This window comes from Lissotriton helveticus, chromosome 9, assembly GCF_964261635.1.
Source record: "Lissotriton helveticus chromosome 9, aLisHel1.1, whole genome shotgun sequence".
NCBI classification, from domain to species: Eukaryota; Metazoa; Chordata; class Amphibia; order Caudata; family Salamandridae; genus Lissotriton; species Lissotriton helveticus.
In genome coordinates, this window is record NC_136070.1 from 730273598 (window position 1) to 730286546 (window position 12949).

The following is a 12949-nucleotide window of genomic DNA, read 5'->3' on the forward strand; positions in this document are numbered from 1 at the left end:
AAGCCCATAGGAATCAATGTGGAATACCGAATCGGTATTTACCGATTCGGTAATTACCTATTCTTCAAGGGTGCAGGGGGTGTCACTTTGACACCCTCTAGCACCCCAATTACAGGCTTGTGTGCCATGTGGCACACATACATGCCCTAAGGGCAAGTCTGTGTGTCACATGGCACAGGTGTGCATGCACAGATGTGCATGCACACCTGGATTCGGTATTTTACCACCCAATTGGATTGGGTGGTAAAATACCGACTCTTGAAGGCCTGTGGCACTCTTCAGAGTGCCACCTACATCTCTATTTACCGATTCTGTACATTTACCGATTCGGTATTTTACCGAATCGGTAAATGTACAGAATCGGTAAAATTACCGAATCTGTACTTCTGTAGCCCCCTACATAAGAAAACCTTAATACCGGTCAGAAACGGCTGAATTCGGCCGTTTCCGACCAGTATTAGGGCTCCTACATCGGGCCCTAAGTGTTTCGACCAGAAGTCTTAAAAGCATACACAAACCACAGAAAAAAACAATGGATACGTAAATATGTTTCATCTTTGAAAGGCGTTAGCCGCATTTTTTGCGTTGCCAAGGGTTTAGCGGACGCAGAACAACATTTGCAAAAAAACCAAAAAAACGATACACAGCATGATGAAGTATAGGCATACATAGGTCTTGTCTCGCTAGCCATTCTGGGCCTCATTTATGAGGTATAGCCATAGGGCAGCGGCGCAGGCCTTCCAGCAGCTGCCCTACCGAAAATAAAGGGGTGGAAAGAGCTGTATCTATCAAATACCTGTCCTTTTCCCCTGCGCTAGTGCACAGTGGGTTGCCGTGTGCCAACACAGGCACATTTGCACCAAGGGAAATCTTCCTGCACAAAAGCAATCACAAGATAAAGGAAAAACTCAGCACACCTCTATTCTATACCACTGCACTCTGCGCCACTGCACTCTACACCACTCTGCTCTATGCAACTCTTCACTACTGCACTCTACAACACCATATTCTTCAACACTACACTCTTCTATGGCAATGCACTCTATGCCACTCTACGCTATGCCACTCTACTCAGCATCACTCCTGTACACCACAGCATTCTGCAGGATTTCACTCTATGCCACTGTACTTTACACTGCTCTGCACCACTCTATGTTACTGCAATGTATGCCACTCTACTCTGCACCACTGCCCACTACACCACTGCACTCTATGCCACTGCATTCAATAATGCTGCATTGTATGCTGCATTGTACACTGCAAAATTCTACGCTGCTGCACTGTACTCCACTCACTCTCCGCCAGTCCACTCTGTGCCACCTAACTGTACACCACTCTACCTGACTCCCCTCTCAGTCACTCCACCCCAGGACATTCTATTCTACACCATTCCACTTTATGCCACTCCACTCTCCTCTATACCACTAATTTTTAACCATGCTGAACAGCAGTCACGCTGTTTTGCAGAACATGGCTAAAACACATGTACAAAGCTAATAGCTCTTGCATAGGGAAGACTGATTGGCTTTGCCAATGCTTGCTTTTTTATAGGCACCGTGCGGTGTTCAGTTAGTTTGGTAGTAGTTCGATGTACTGGGTATGGTGCTGAATATGTTTATTATTGTACGTGGCATGACTATTATTAGTAAAGCTTGATTTCGATCTAATTTATGTGCTTATTCCATTAGTAGTGTTCACGATACAGCCCTATAAAAGGTGCTTCTAGATAACACAAATACTGGCAATCAGGCATACTAAACTACAGGTCGTATATCCAGTTCCTTCATAATCACAAATTGTGAGCGGAGTGAAAAGTATTAGAAGGTTTTTTCATTCAAATGACAGGTGACGCCAGTGGTTAAGTTGTACACCATGGTTTTCCAACTCTGGCTTTAACACTTGACCAAAGAGTCATGCAATTCTGGGGAAAACTGCTGTATTTAGAAATGTGTGCAATGCATATATTTTGCAATACCGTGTATAAACAAATCCCAACTATCCAAACATTATTGAGCGTCCTTCTATATTACAATACTTGTTCTGTAATGATGACGGGCCCAGGCTGCATACTTTCTTCAGCTGAATTGTTTACTTAAGATGCTATACCCGAAATGATGTCCAAGCACAAGCAGTATGCTGCAGTGAGTAACATTTATCATTTCTGATACATGCTTCCACAGATTCTAACACGATCCTTTGCATTCACCGGCGCCAGGTGGCACTGCTTGTCTTCAGGAATAAAGTTATGCATTTAGTTTCTCGTTAAAGCAATGGAGAATCTCAAAATTGCCAGCAGGATGGACATTCCTCCTGTCCCATCCCCCCACCCCCGCATTTCTCCCCACCTCACCTCTGCTTCCACTAACACAGGCCGTAGAGCAGTCTCGGTGTTTTCGGTTATTTTCTTTATATTTTTCAAACTTTTCTCACCGTTTTGGAGGCGTTTAGGTTCGTTCTTCCTGTGGCACAATGGCAGACAAATGTATGTATACTTGTAAAGCGCACTGTCACCTCGTTACGTGGCGTCCTGGCGCTGTATACCGCTGGGGAACCCGTCCTGGCTTTCCCTGTGAGAGGGCACCCCAAGGTGAAGCCAGGCATCCCCGGCGTTGCAAGGGCCGTTGTGGAGATTAAGCAAGCTATTGCCCAGAGTTGCAGAGTGTGACCCATGGTTAGCGTAGGCACCTGAGCGAGAATTATCAAGTCCGCGGACATTCACCCAAGACCCTGCCGCATCGGGAATTGAACCCTGGTCCCGGGCCGACCTCTGCTTCAGGGTATGCCGCTTCTAACCAGTGAGCCACACTTCTCCACTGCAATATATGTATGAAAGACGATCATTCGGACTAATTCCGGCGTCCGAACGGGTCGCATGACACTTCATCATGTGAACTGTACGCCCAAATCAGGTCCACTGAAATTAGGCCAGTCTGAATTCTTTGCGTTTTCCTTATAATTATGGATCTGCCACCTATTCCATTATCTGCTGCATAATCAGCAGATTTTAACAAGAAAAAGTATTTCTAGCTCAAACGGATCAGAAGTTACTAAAAACGTGGCAACGTGTTCCCATGCCTTGGAAGGTAATTTGCAAAGACTGGCTGATCATCTTTCAATTGTTTATACCTGTTGTAGCATATTGAGACTATACACACTATAAACCTGGCCCCCTGATATACCTCTGTAAAAAAATTGCTGTCCAGAGATTTTCATTTTTGATTTGTCTTTTTGAATCATTAGAGAAGTAATTTAGCTTGGGTAGACAATGTGATCCAGGCCGATTTTTTCTGAACTACATTTTGGAAATAGATGATGTGTTTCAGTGATGATGTTATATTTCAGGAACCATACCTGTATACTTCATTTTGGTGTCAAAACCGAGGTTTTGGGGTCTAATAGTTATATAGATAAAGAAACCAACGCCTCAGAGCAACCCTTCTACCATTTTCTAAAATAGCGGCTATAATAGAGGAAGAAGAGACATATGGAATGAAAGAACAAAAAATGGATTTTAAATTAATCCTTTTATGTATACACCAATGTTGATGATCTGAAAAAATAACGTTTAACACACCTGTTTTGGAAACATTTTCATAGATTAATTATTTGTTTCTGCAATCTTTTGTGGTACATTTGCAGAATGTTGAACATTTGAGAAGGGCATATCAACAGGGACACCTTTTTGTAGCACAGGTTTTGCAAGTACATGAACAGTTCTGTGGGAAGTGGCTTTAGAAATTTCATAGGTTTTAGCGTCCCATCAATATATTTCCAACTACATTCACACAGATCTGTCTCTAAATATGCATAATCCAAAATATTTACACATCTTCTGATCAAGTAAAACGCTTTTTCAATGTGTCCAAGCACAGAATATGATGTCGGTGGACGGTCACATAGCGGGACTGTTCTCTTTAACTCACTGGACCAAAGATTGTCAAATGTGTGACAGTTAAAACTCGTTTTCCACACACGCAAGGTATTTTTCTGCATTTTTAAAGCCACATTGTTCTTCTCTTCAACAAATCCTTTTAGAAACTTCACAGGTTCAACAGTTAAAGCACCAAGCTTTGCTCTAATTTTGCTCAGTTGTTAGAACACTGGGCATCACTGGGTCAAGTTTCTTGTACAGAATGTGAAGTGGGATTTAGCGTCTTTTCTTGCCTGTTCCATAACGTATCCATAACTCTGACAATCCTTGATTTATGAACATTGCAACAAATCTAAGTAGTGCAAACATAACATCTGTGTCATTTGACAGTACAATGACTCAATTGGAGCCATTTTAACAGCGAACTTAACATATGGCACAAAGGTCAACTTCCTCCAATTTGCTGATAAGGTCTTGAACAATATGGCCCATACCTTTTGAATATATCTCTGCAGGCTACAACTCCTCATTGACAATCATTCCACTTGCAATAATTGGATGTCAGGGTTCACTGAAGCATCAGAAATGTTTTTGGCAAGTTAGCATCTCCAAGTAAATCTTGTTTGGTGTTGATGGTCAGAATTGATCGAGTTGCACAGGCTTAGGTGTCGAATTTTTGATGCAGGCAGGGTGAATTGTTCCACTTGTAGACATTCGTCTGATTATTTCACATTCTTTGACAGATATTTCAAGATAACTGTCAAAGACAATGTGCAGTTCTTGCAAGGTGCACACTGATTTTGATATCTGTAGAACAGTCTGAAGGACCTTTCTGAAGTTTTGTATGGATGAAATCTTGACCAGTCACAATTGTCACATATATACCAAAACAGAAGCAGCTTTCAATGAGGATACCTCTTCAAATTGAAATTCTGCAGGTGAAAGTTTTTGTTAGCTATTTTATGAGTTTGTGCTTCACTGGTTTGGTTGCAGCATCTCCATCAAATAATGCATTTGTTGGAAGAAGATAATGCGACAGAATGTCGTTGATAAATTTACCCCTTCCTTTTGCTACATCCATTCCTCTATGTGCTTCCGAAAGTTGTATTTTTTATAACCTGTTTTGTAGTGGCTGGTTAGATGAAACTCTTAATATGGCAATGTGAAAGAAACACATTAGTTATAGATTCCTCACTTTAAAATCACCCCCAGGCGTCAGACTGGATCCGGAAAGTTTTATCGCTGTACCTCTGCGCGTCGGAAGGTGGCGTTGGTCGGCTCTGCGTCCGTCGTTGGGGTTGTGGTTGCAGGGATGATGTTGACATAGCTTCTTAGACACCACTCTCGTACACTGACGTCAGTTCTTTCTTTTTGCGCGCCAACCAGGCAGATCCGGAGAGAGCTGTACCTCCAGCCTTTTTTTGACTGAACCTTTTGAGCGACTTTTGTCAACATCTTTTTTGAGTCTACGACTCCTGGTGCACGAGGGATGCCTGGATTCAAGGCATCCGGATCCTGTACTCGACTGATATCTGTTATGGATCCGCATTGCGTGTGCCTCTTTTGCTTGGAGCAAGACCATGACCCCAAGTCGGGCTCCGACTGACGGTCCATGGCTCCGGAGACTTTGTGGGAGTGGTCCCGAAAGCTGCTTGAGCGCAGGATCCAGCACCAAGCGGGTTTTTTGTGCCCCTGTTCACTCCTGGGGTCCCTTTTTAGCCAGATTGGCAACCTGAGGATGAGGATGAGGACTGGGAGGGGTCAGGTGACCCATTATCTGATCAGCTAGGATCTGAACAGGACTGGAGAGAGGAACTGGGGGATGGCAGTGGTCCTAACACCTTCCCCGACATTGGCATGTTGTCTCCTCCTACCATTGCTACGGAGGAGGGAGCATCTACGCAGTGGTGTGGCGTAGGGCAGCTGAGGCTCTCAACATCGAGCTTCCAACAGTGGCAGTCAGGACTAACCTCCTGATAGAGGTGCTTCAGCCGGCTGTGAGCTCTTCGGAGCCCCTGCTGCCGTTTAATGAGGCCCTTACCAACTTCCTTTTGGGCACATGGTCCAGGCCCAACACGGGGGCTCCCGTGGACAGGATGATTGCCTGACACCATCGCCCGGCTCTGGGTGACCCCGCTCTCCTCTCTCAACACCCCACCCCACCCCAGAGAGCTTAGTGGTCCAAGTCTTCACTTCCAAGAGCTCATGCTCTACTGCTCCACTTGAAAGGGAATCCAAGATGCTGGATCATCTTGGGAAGAAGATTTTTTCTTCCGCCAGCTTGGGACTGTGGTCGGTAAACACTGCATGTCTCTTGGGCCGTTATTCCCACTCTGTGTGAAATATGGTTGCGTAGGTGCTGCCTCAGTGTCCGGAGGAGGCCCGGACAGTGCTCTCCCAGGCTGTTGCCGCTGGGAGAGATGCGGCAAAGTTTACCATCTGTTGTGGGCTGGATACCGCCGGCTGTCTAGGCAGGACAATTTCCACGTCTGTAGCCCTTCTTTGCTATGCCTGGATGAGATCGACTCGCTTTTCTAGGGATGTCCAGAACACCCTCATGGACATGCCCTTCGATGGCCGTCGCCTTTTTGGTGACAAAGCGGACAACCCTTTAGAGCGTTTCAAGGACTCACAGGCAATGGCCAAGTCCTTGGGCCTCTCCACTAAGCATGGGCGGAAAATCCGTTCCGCTCGCGGATTTTGCGGATTTTCTGTAAATCCGCAATCCGCGAACGCTCGCGAATTTACCGAAAATCCGCAAATTCGCACGCAGCGGATTTTTTTTTCTTGGTAATACAATTTTGCGGCGTGCGGCGTAAGTTCGCAATTGCGAACATGTAGGTGCGGCGGGCAGCAACAATCTCGCACTCGCGAAATTACAAAATTTGCAGTTCTGCACAAGAAATCCACTAGCAAGCAGCATAGACCTTCAGAAAATGATGATTTTTATCAGAATAACTCCTCAGGTTGACATTTGCCTGCACTTTTTTGGATTTGAGGCCTTTTGACTTTCTTTGGATCACTTTTGGATTAGAAATCAACTTTCACAAGTAAGTTTTTTTGGGGCATTACAGTTGCTGTTCTGCAGAAAAACGAGTTTTGCTAAACTGAAAGCACTCAGCAGGTGCAAAAGTTCAAATTCATCATTAGTATCCATTCCCTATAGTGCTTCCTGACTGGGGCCCCTCCAGAGTTCAGTTGCTAGTTGCAACAATTGTATGACCCTGCTCTGACCCTCACAGCCGGATCATAGAATAGCTACAAGTAGGCCACAAAGGTCCTGGAAAAAAAAATTGCACTGCAACAGAAAGCAAATTACAGATAAGGAAGCAGGTGCCAGACTGGATTTTTAAAACAGTGACACATTAATAAATCAACCCCAAATTAATTCATGTCAGTTGAAGCAGGGCAGGTGTACTTGCTTTTTCCCCCCATAATCTACAGTGATGATGATGAACCAGAGGGTGGCATTGATGTACAAGAGGGTGGCATGGGTGAAACAGAGGGTGGCAGTGTTGAAACAGAGGGTGCTGTGAACCATTGATGATGAACCAGACGTAGAAACAACATAGTCGCGACCGTTGCGTGCCGACAAGTAAGTTCGCAATTGCGAACTGGTACAAAATCCTCGCAAACTGGCAGAAACCCTTGCGAACACTATAAAAACAAAAAAATCTTTTTTGCGGATTGCAAGTTCGCAAATACGCAAATTCGCGAATGCCAGATTCGCAAAATTCGCCCATGCTTACTCTCCACCCGCCCAGCACAGTCTGCTTTTTGCCCCTTTTGTGGCTACAGAAGGGATGCCCCACTACGTCCTGCCCAGAGCCACAGGTCGCAGCAAGTTTCCCAACCTTTGCGCGGCCGGGGACTTGGGAACCACTGTCGTGGTTCAGGGGGCCAGCGGGCAGGCCAGTACACCAACCCCCCCCAGCAGCAGCCTCCAAACTCTCCTAGTCTGACCTTTCAGACCCATCAAATGCCAGTGCGCGGCAGAATTCACCATCACCTCCCACACTGGCACACCATCACGTTGGACAGGTGGGTTTTGCAAATAGTCCGAAGGGGGTTACTCCCTCCCCTTCGAGGCTACCTCTCCAGCCATGCCACCTTAATACTATCACATGTTGGAGGATTACCTGCCTCTTCTCCAACAGGAAGTTTTGGCTCTCTTGGCCAAGGCAGCCATCAAGTGTGTTCCTGCCCCAGAAGTAGGTTGTGGTTGTTATTCCGACTACTTTCTGGTACCCAAAAACTGCAAGGGACTGCGTCCTATCTTGGATCTCAGGTACGTCAATCGCTTCCTCCAGAAGGAGAAGTTCAAGATGTTGACGCTTGCTCAGGTCTTGTCTGCCCTCGACCCTGGAGACTGGATGGTAGCGTGGACTTGCAGGACGCTTATTTTCACATCTCCTTCCTGCCGGCCCACCGGCGTTACCTGCGGTTCATGGTAGGCCACAAGCATTTTCAGTTTACTGTGCATCCCTTTGGCCTTACCAGCGCCCCTCGGGTGTTCACGAAAGTAATGGTGATGGCCGAAGCTCATCTGCGCAGATCAGGGGTTCCAGTCTTCCTCTATCTCTATGACTGGCTGTTGAAGGCGGGCTCGCCCCAGGCAGTCATCTTACACCTCCAGACTACGGCTGACCTCCTGCATTCGCTGGGGTTCTCCTTCAATGTGCCGAAGTTGCACCTGATTCCCTCTCAGAAACTCCTCTTCATCGGAGCGGTTCTGGACACAACGCGGTTTCGGGTTTATCCTCCCAAACAGCGAGTCTGGGATATTCGGGCTATGATTCTGATCTTTCAGCCTCTATTCCGGGTTTCGGTCTGGATGACCCTGAGGCTGCTGGGCCTCATGGCCTCCTGCAACCTACTGGTTGATCATGCCAGGTGGCATATGCGGGCTCTGCAGTGGGACCCGAAGTTCAGTGGTCGCAGCATCAGTGGAATCTGTCTGCGTCCAGATCTCGGAGAGCACTGCTCGACAGTTGCAGTGGTGGCTCACGAACCAGCATTGGGTCAGCCATAGATCCCTCTCCCTTCCCTAACCAGAGCACACAGTGGTGATGGACGTGTCCTTTCTGGGATTTGGCGGCCACATGGGAGTGACGGAGATCAGAGGCCTCTGGTCTCTGGCGGAGTCTGGGCTCCACATCAACCTTCTGGAGCTTCTGGCAATTCGTCTTGCACTCAAGGCATTCCTTACCTCTGTCCGGGGAAGAGTAGTGCAGGTGTTCACGGACAACACCACTGCTATGTGGTACTGCAACAAACATGGTGGGGTGGGGTCGTGGACCCTATGTCAGGAGGCCCTCCGCCTCTAGACATGGCTAGAACATCAGGGAATATCCCTGGTAGTTCAACACCTGGCAGGTTCCCTAAATGCCAGGGCAGATGAACTGACCGCAGGTGCATGATGGATCATGAATGGCATCTTCACTTGGAGGTGGTGCAAGGAATCTTTCGACAGTGGGGAGAGCCTTGGTTAGATCTATTTGCCACCGAAGAGAACGCGCAATGTCAGGAATTCTGCGCGTTGGAATTTCCAAGGCAGCACTCGCTAGGCGATGCTTTTCGTCACGAGTGGAGTTGCGGTTTGTTGTACGTCTTTCCCCCTATACCACTTCTGCCCAGAGAGCTGAAGAAGATCAGGCACGACCGGGCGCAAGCCATCCTTGTGGCTCCGGAATGGGTACTGTAGGGAACGAATTTATAATAAACCGTATATTGGCCTAATATATCCAACATATATTCCTTGTACACGTATACTTGTAAACCGAATGAAGTACATGTATTCAGCTAACTGTAGATACGCTTTCTGTAACAGTGCTATTGGCACGGCAGAAACCATTTAGTTTCGTTTCTCCATGTATCACAACTGTTTCCCTCAAATCACGTGATCATGCCTTTTGCTCGCAACTTAGACGTCAGCCAAACCTCATACAATGTCTGACTACTGGTAGCTCAAGGGAAACTCAAGGTCGCACCTGCCTCCCTTGCGGGATGCGTACATTCTCACAAAGCCTGTTCTTGTCCTCCCCGGTTCAAGATAGACCAGGAGGCGCCCGGCTGACCTGCCCCCGGAATAGTCCAGGCTCAGAATACTAGCAATCAATTGTGCCTTATATGGGTATTCCTCTTGGCCCACTGACAAACTGTGTTTTTCCTTGTAAGGTGCCATCTTAAATGTGTGAAACGTATATATGCTCTGTACTTTGAATATGCTAGCAGTCTCCTCTGCGCACCTTGGTGGTTGTGTAGACCGGGGCTCCCCTGTCAGGGTTTTTGACTTTGATGAATAAAAGATTGAACTTTCTCCATTGCCAACTGAATTATTGATTATCTGAATGATATATGGGTTATTGGTAAGTGTGACCCGTTAGAATTAACAGAGCAGGCCCGGACTGGTGAGTCTGACCACCGGGCAATCCCCCGGTCGGCTGGAGGGGGTGGGGGGCCGGTTTTCGAAAAGGCGGCCGGTTTTGTGGCTGGGGGCCGATTTTCAGTCCGACCGTCACAGCCTGTGACGGTCGGACTGAAAATCGGCCCCCAGGCCCCAGCCACAACAGCGTGCGTCACTCACTTAGTTTAGGGAGTCGGGACAATGATGGGACATCAATCAGTAGAATAGCGCCGGCGCCGCCAGCAAGCCTGATTGACCGGTGCACATTGCTGAATGTTATGTGCAAGTGCAACCAGGTCTGAGTGCAACCTAACGGAGGAGGAGGTGCCTGTGCGCGCAGTGCGCAGAATTATGCCCTGTCACCGCGTCTGCGCGCCTCCAGAGAGGGGGGGGGTGTAACTCCTCCGCATGCACATTGCAAGTAAGAGAAACTCGTGACTGACGAGAGCGAGGAGGGCAGAAGTGCGCACAGAGCCACGGACGGACAAAGAGCGGCCACATAATAATTGTAGGCAGCTGCTAGCGCCGCCTAGCCCGACGCCCCCCCTGTGAGGTGAGTCCGTTTCCCCCCCCACCCCCCCCCCTCTGTAAGCAAGCAGCGCGACCGCAACGTCACTCACGTACCAGTAACCTGGGCCCTGATAAGTTATAATACCTGCGGTTAACTTACATAGCTGCCAAGGTTTCAGATTGCTGTGTGTGACATTTTCATAATTTCATGGAAATTATGAGTGACATTTCAACAACTATGAGTGACACTTTCTCGCGAGCAAAATCACGCAGTGAACATGAGGGAAGCTACATATAAATATCAGTAATTGCACTCATTTGAGTAAGGAGAACCTCTTAAAATATGTTAAAACTACTACAAAGCACCAGAAATGGAAGGGCACTAGCAGACTGTGTGCCTGCAGTTTCAGTAGCAAAAGGCAGGCAGGCACTGATGCTGCTCTGAAGATGGCATTGATTTGATCATTCAAGAGCGCGCAATAGCCTAAAAAACAAAACTCATAGCATAGCAAGTGCAACTAAGAGATTGTACCCTAATTCGGGATTCTCTGAGACTGGTCAAACTGAAAGAGAATTAAACTAACTTTGTTTTCATTTCTGTTTTAGAACTCACTGACTAGAGAAAGTGCTGAACATTTAACACAGCAGACACGATCGTAAATGCATATATCTGCTAAGGCGCCACTTTCAATACTGGGAGCCAGGGGCCCAGTCGCACTCCGAGGGTAGAGGGAGTGTAGTTATGCCCCTGCCATACACTAAATAGTCCCTGGATATTAGTGTACATTGTTATTACAGCCTTTCTTTCAGCTTGTGTTATACAAGTTAAAAATAATGACATGAATATTTATAGTGCTGCAAGAGGCCAGGACTTAGTAGCACTTCAAATATATGTCACTAATCTACAATGCATCAACCAGGGTTCAATTCTGTGTCAATGATGTTACAAACACAGCTGCAGTGATTACATTAACCAGAAGTCTCAGCACTGCACCTCGGTCCACACATGAGCGCCACCTGCTGCTCCAGAACTGGGGCCCACCCATACCACTCACTGTCCGTTATCTTCCTCTTATAATGCTACGGTGGTGCTAACACACACAGGACACTGCTACATATAGCACTGGTAGCTTGCGTTTGCCCAGCCCTTGTGCACCAACCATTAACGTACCTGTAAAAACTTCGATTTGTTGTTTACAGCAGTCAGACTCCCTTGTCCTGCGACACTGCCTTGAATGTGACTGGCCCCATGATCTCCTGAATACCAGACTGCACATGTGGGTCGGGGGTGCTGTGGACTAAAACGTGCCACTCTGGCAGGCAGCGACTGTATTGGCAAGGAAAATCATAGCTGCCTGCTAGTTTCCCGTCTCTGTCTGTCTCAGGCCAATAAGGGCACGAGGCCTTTCCGGAAAAACAACAGACAGGGCGCCGGATCAACAAGGGGCTGTGGGCATGCACTGTCTTATGGATCACATTCATCTGTTGGACAAAAGAACACTATCACATGTCACGTGGAAGGTTCCTTATCTGTGTGGGGATCTAAATTCACAAATCGGTCACCGGAGCAGAGTTCATTTAATCAGTCTCCGATTTGCAGCGCAGGCTGCTGCAGGCCGTGAGCCACCACCGGCCGCGGAAATTCAGGGATTTGCCGCCCGTCCAGCCTGCTGATAGCTGTCCATAGGAATGGGCTGTCTTGACTCCTGTGAGTCCCAGGGGAGAGGGAGGGCGGGATAGGGTTTCCAGTGACAGAGAGTGAGCGCCTGCCAGCCTTGACTCTGCTGGGAGCCCCGTGCTGGCTGCAGGAACAGCGAGTGCCCACGGACAGCGTGCTCCCACACTTAACAGTTTACCTGCATATGCGTGACAATGCATTTCAGTGCGGTAATGCGGAGTAACACACTGAAATGTGCTAGTGTCACGCCCGATGCATGACACTTGACAGGACTGAAGAAAACAAGTTACTTACCTGTAACTTTGGTTCCCCAGTATTGGTAACTTTCATAGATTCCCATGCTTTGTATCATTCCCCGTCGTCGGAATGGGAGCCTCGGTAGTATAAAAACCATAGAAACAAAAGAGAAACCTAGGCCTAGGCCTCATCTCATTTTGTATCCTATCACCCTCTTTTTGTAAAAAGAGACCAAACTTTTGCCAGG

At 47.4% G+C, this 12949-nt stretch overlaps 1 protein-coding gene across 9 annotated transcripts in view; it reads left to right on the forward strand.

Moving 5' to 3' along the window:
* The window catches only part of TOP6BL (TOP6B like initiator of meiotic double strand breaks), a 2208219-nt gene that overhangs the window by 1874941 nt on the left and 320329 nt on the right, over positions 1-12949 (forward strand). The gene's annotated exons all lie outside the window — the stretch shown is intronic.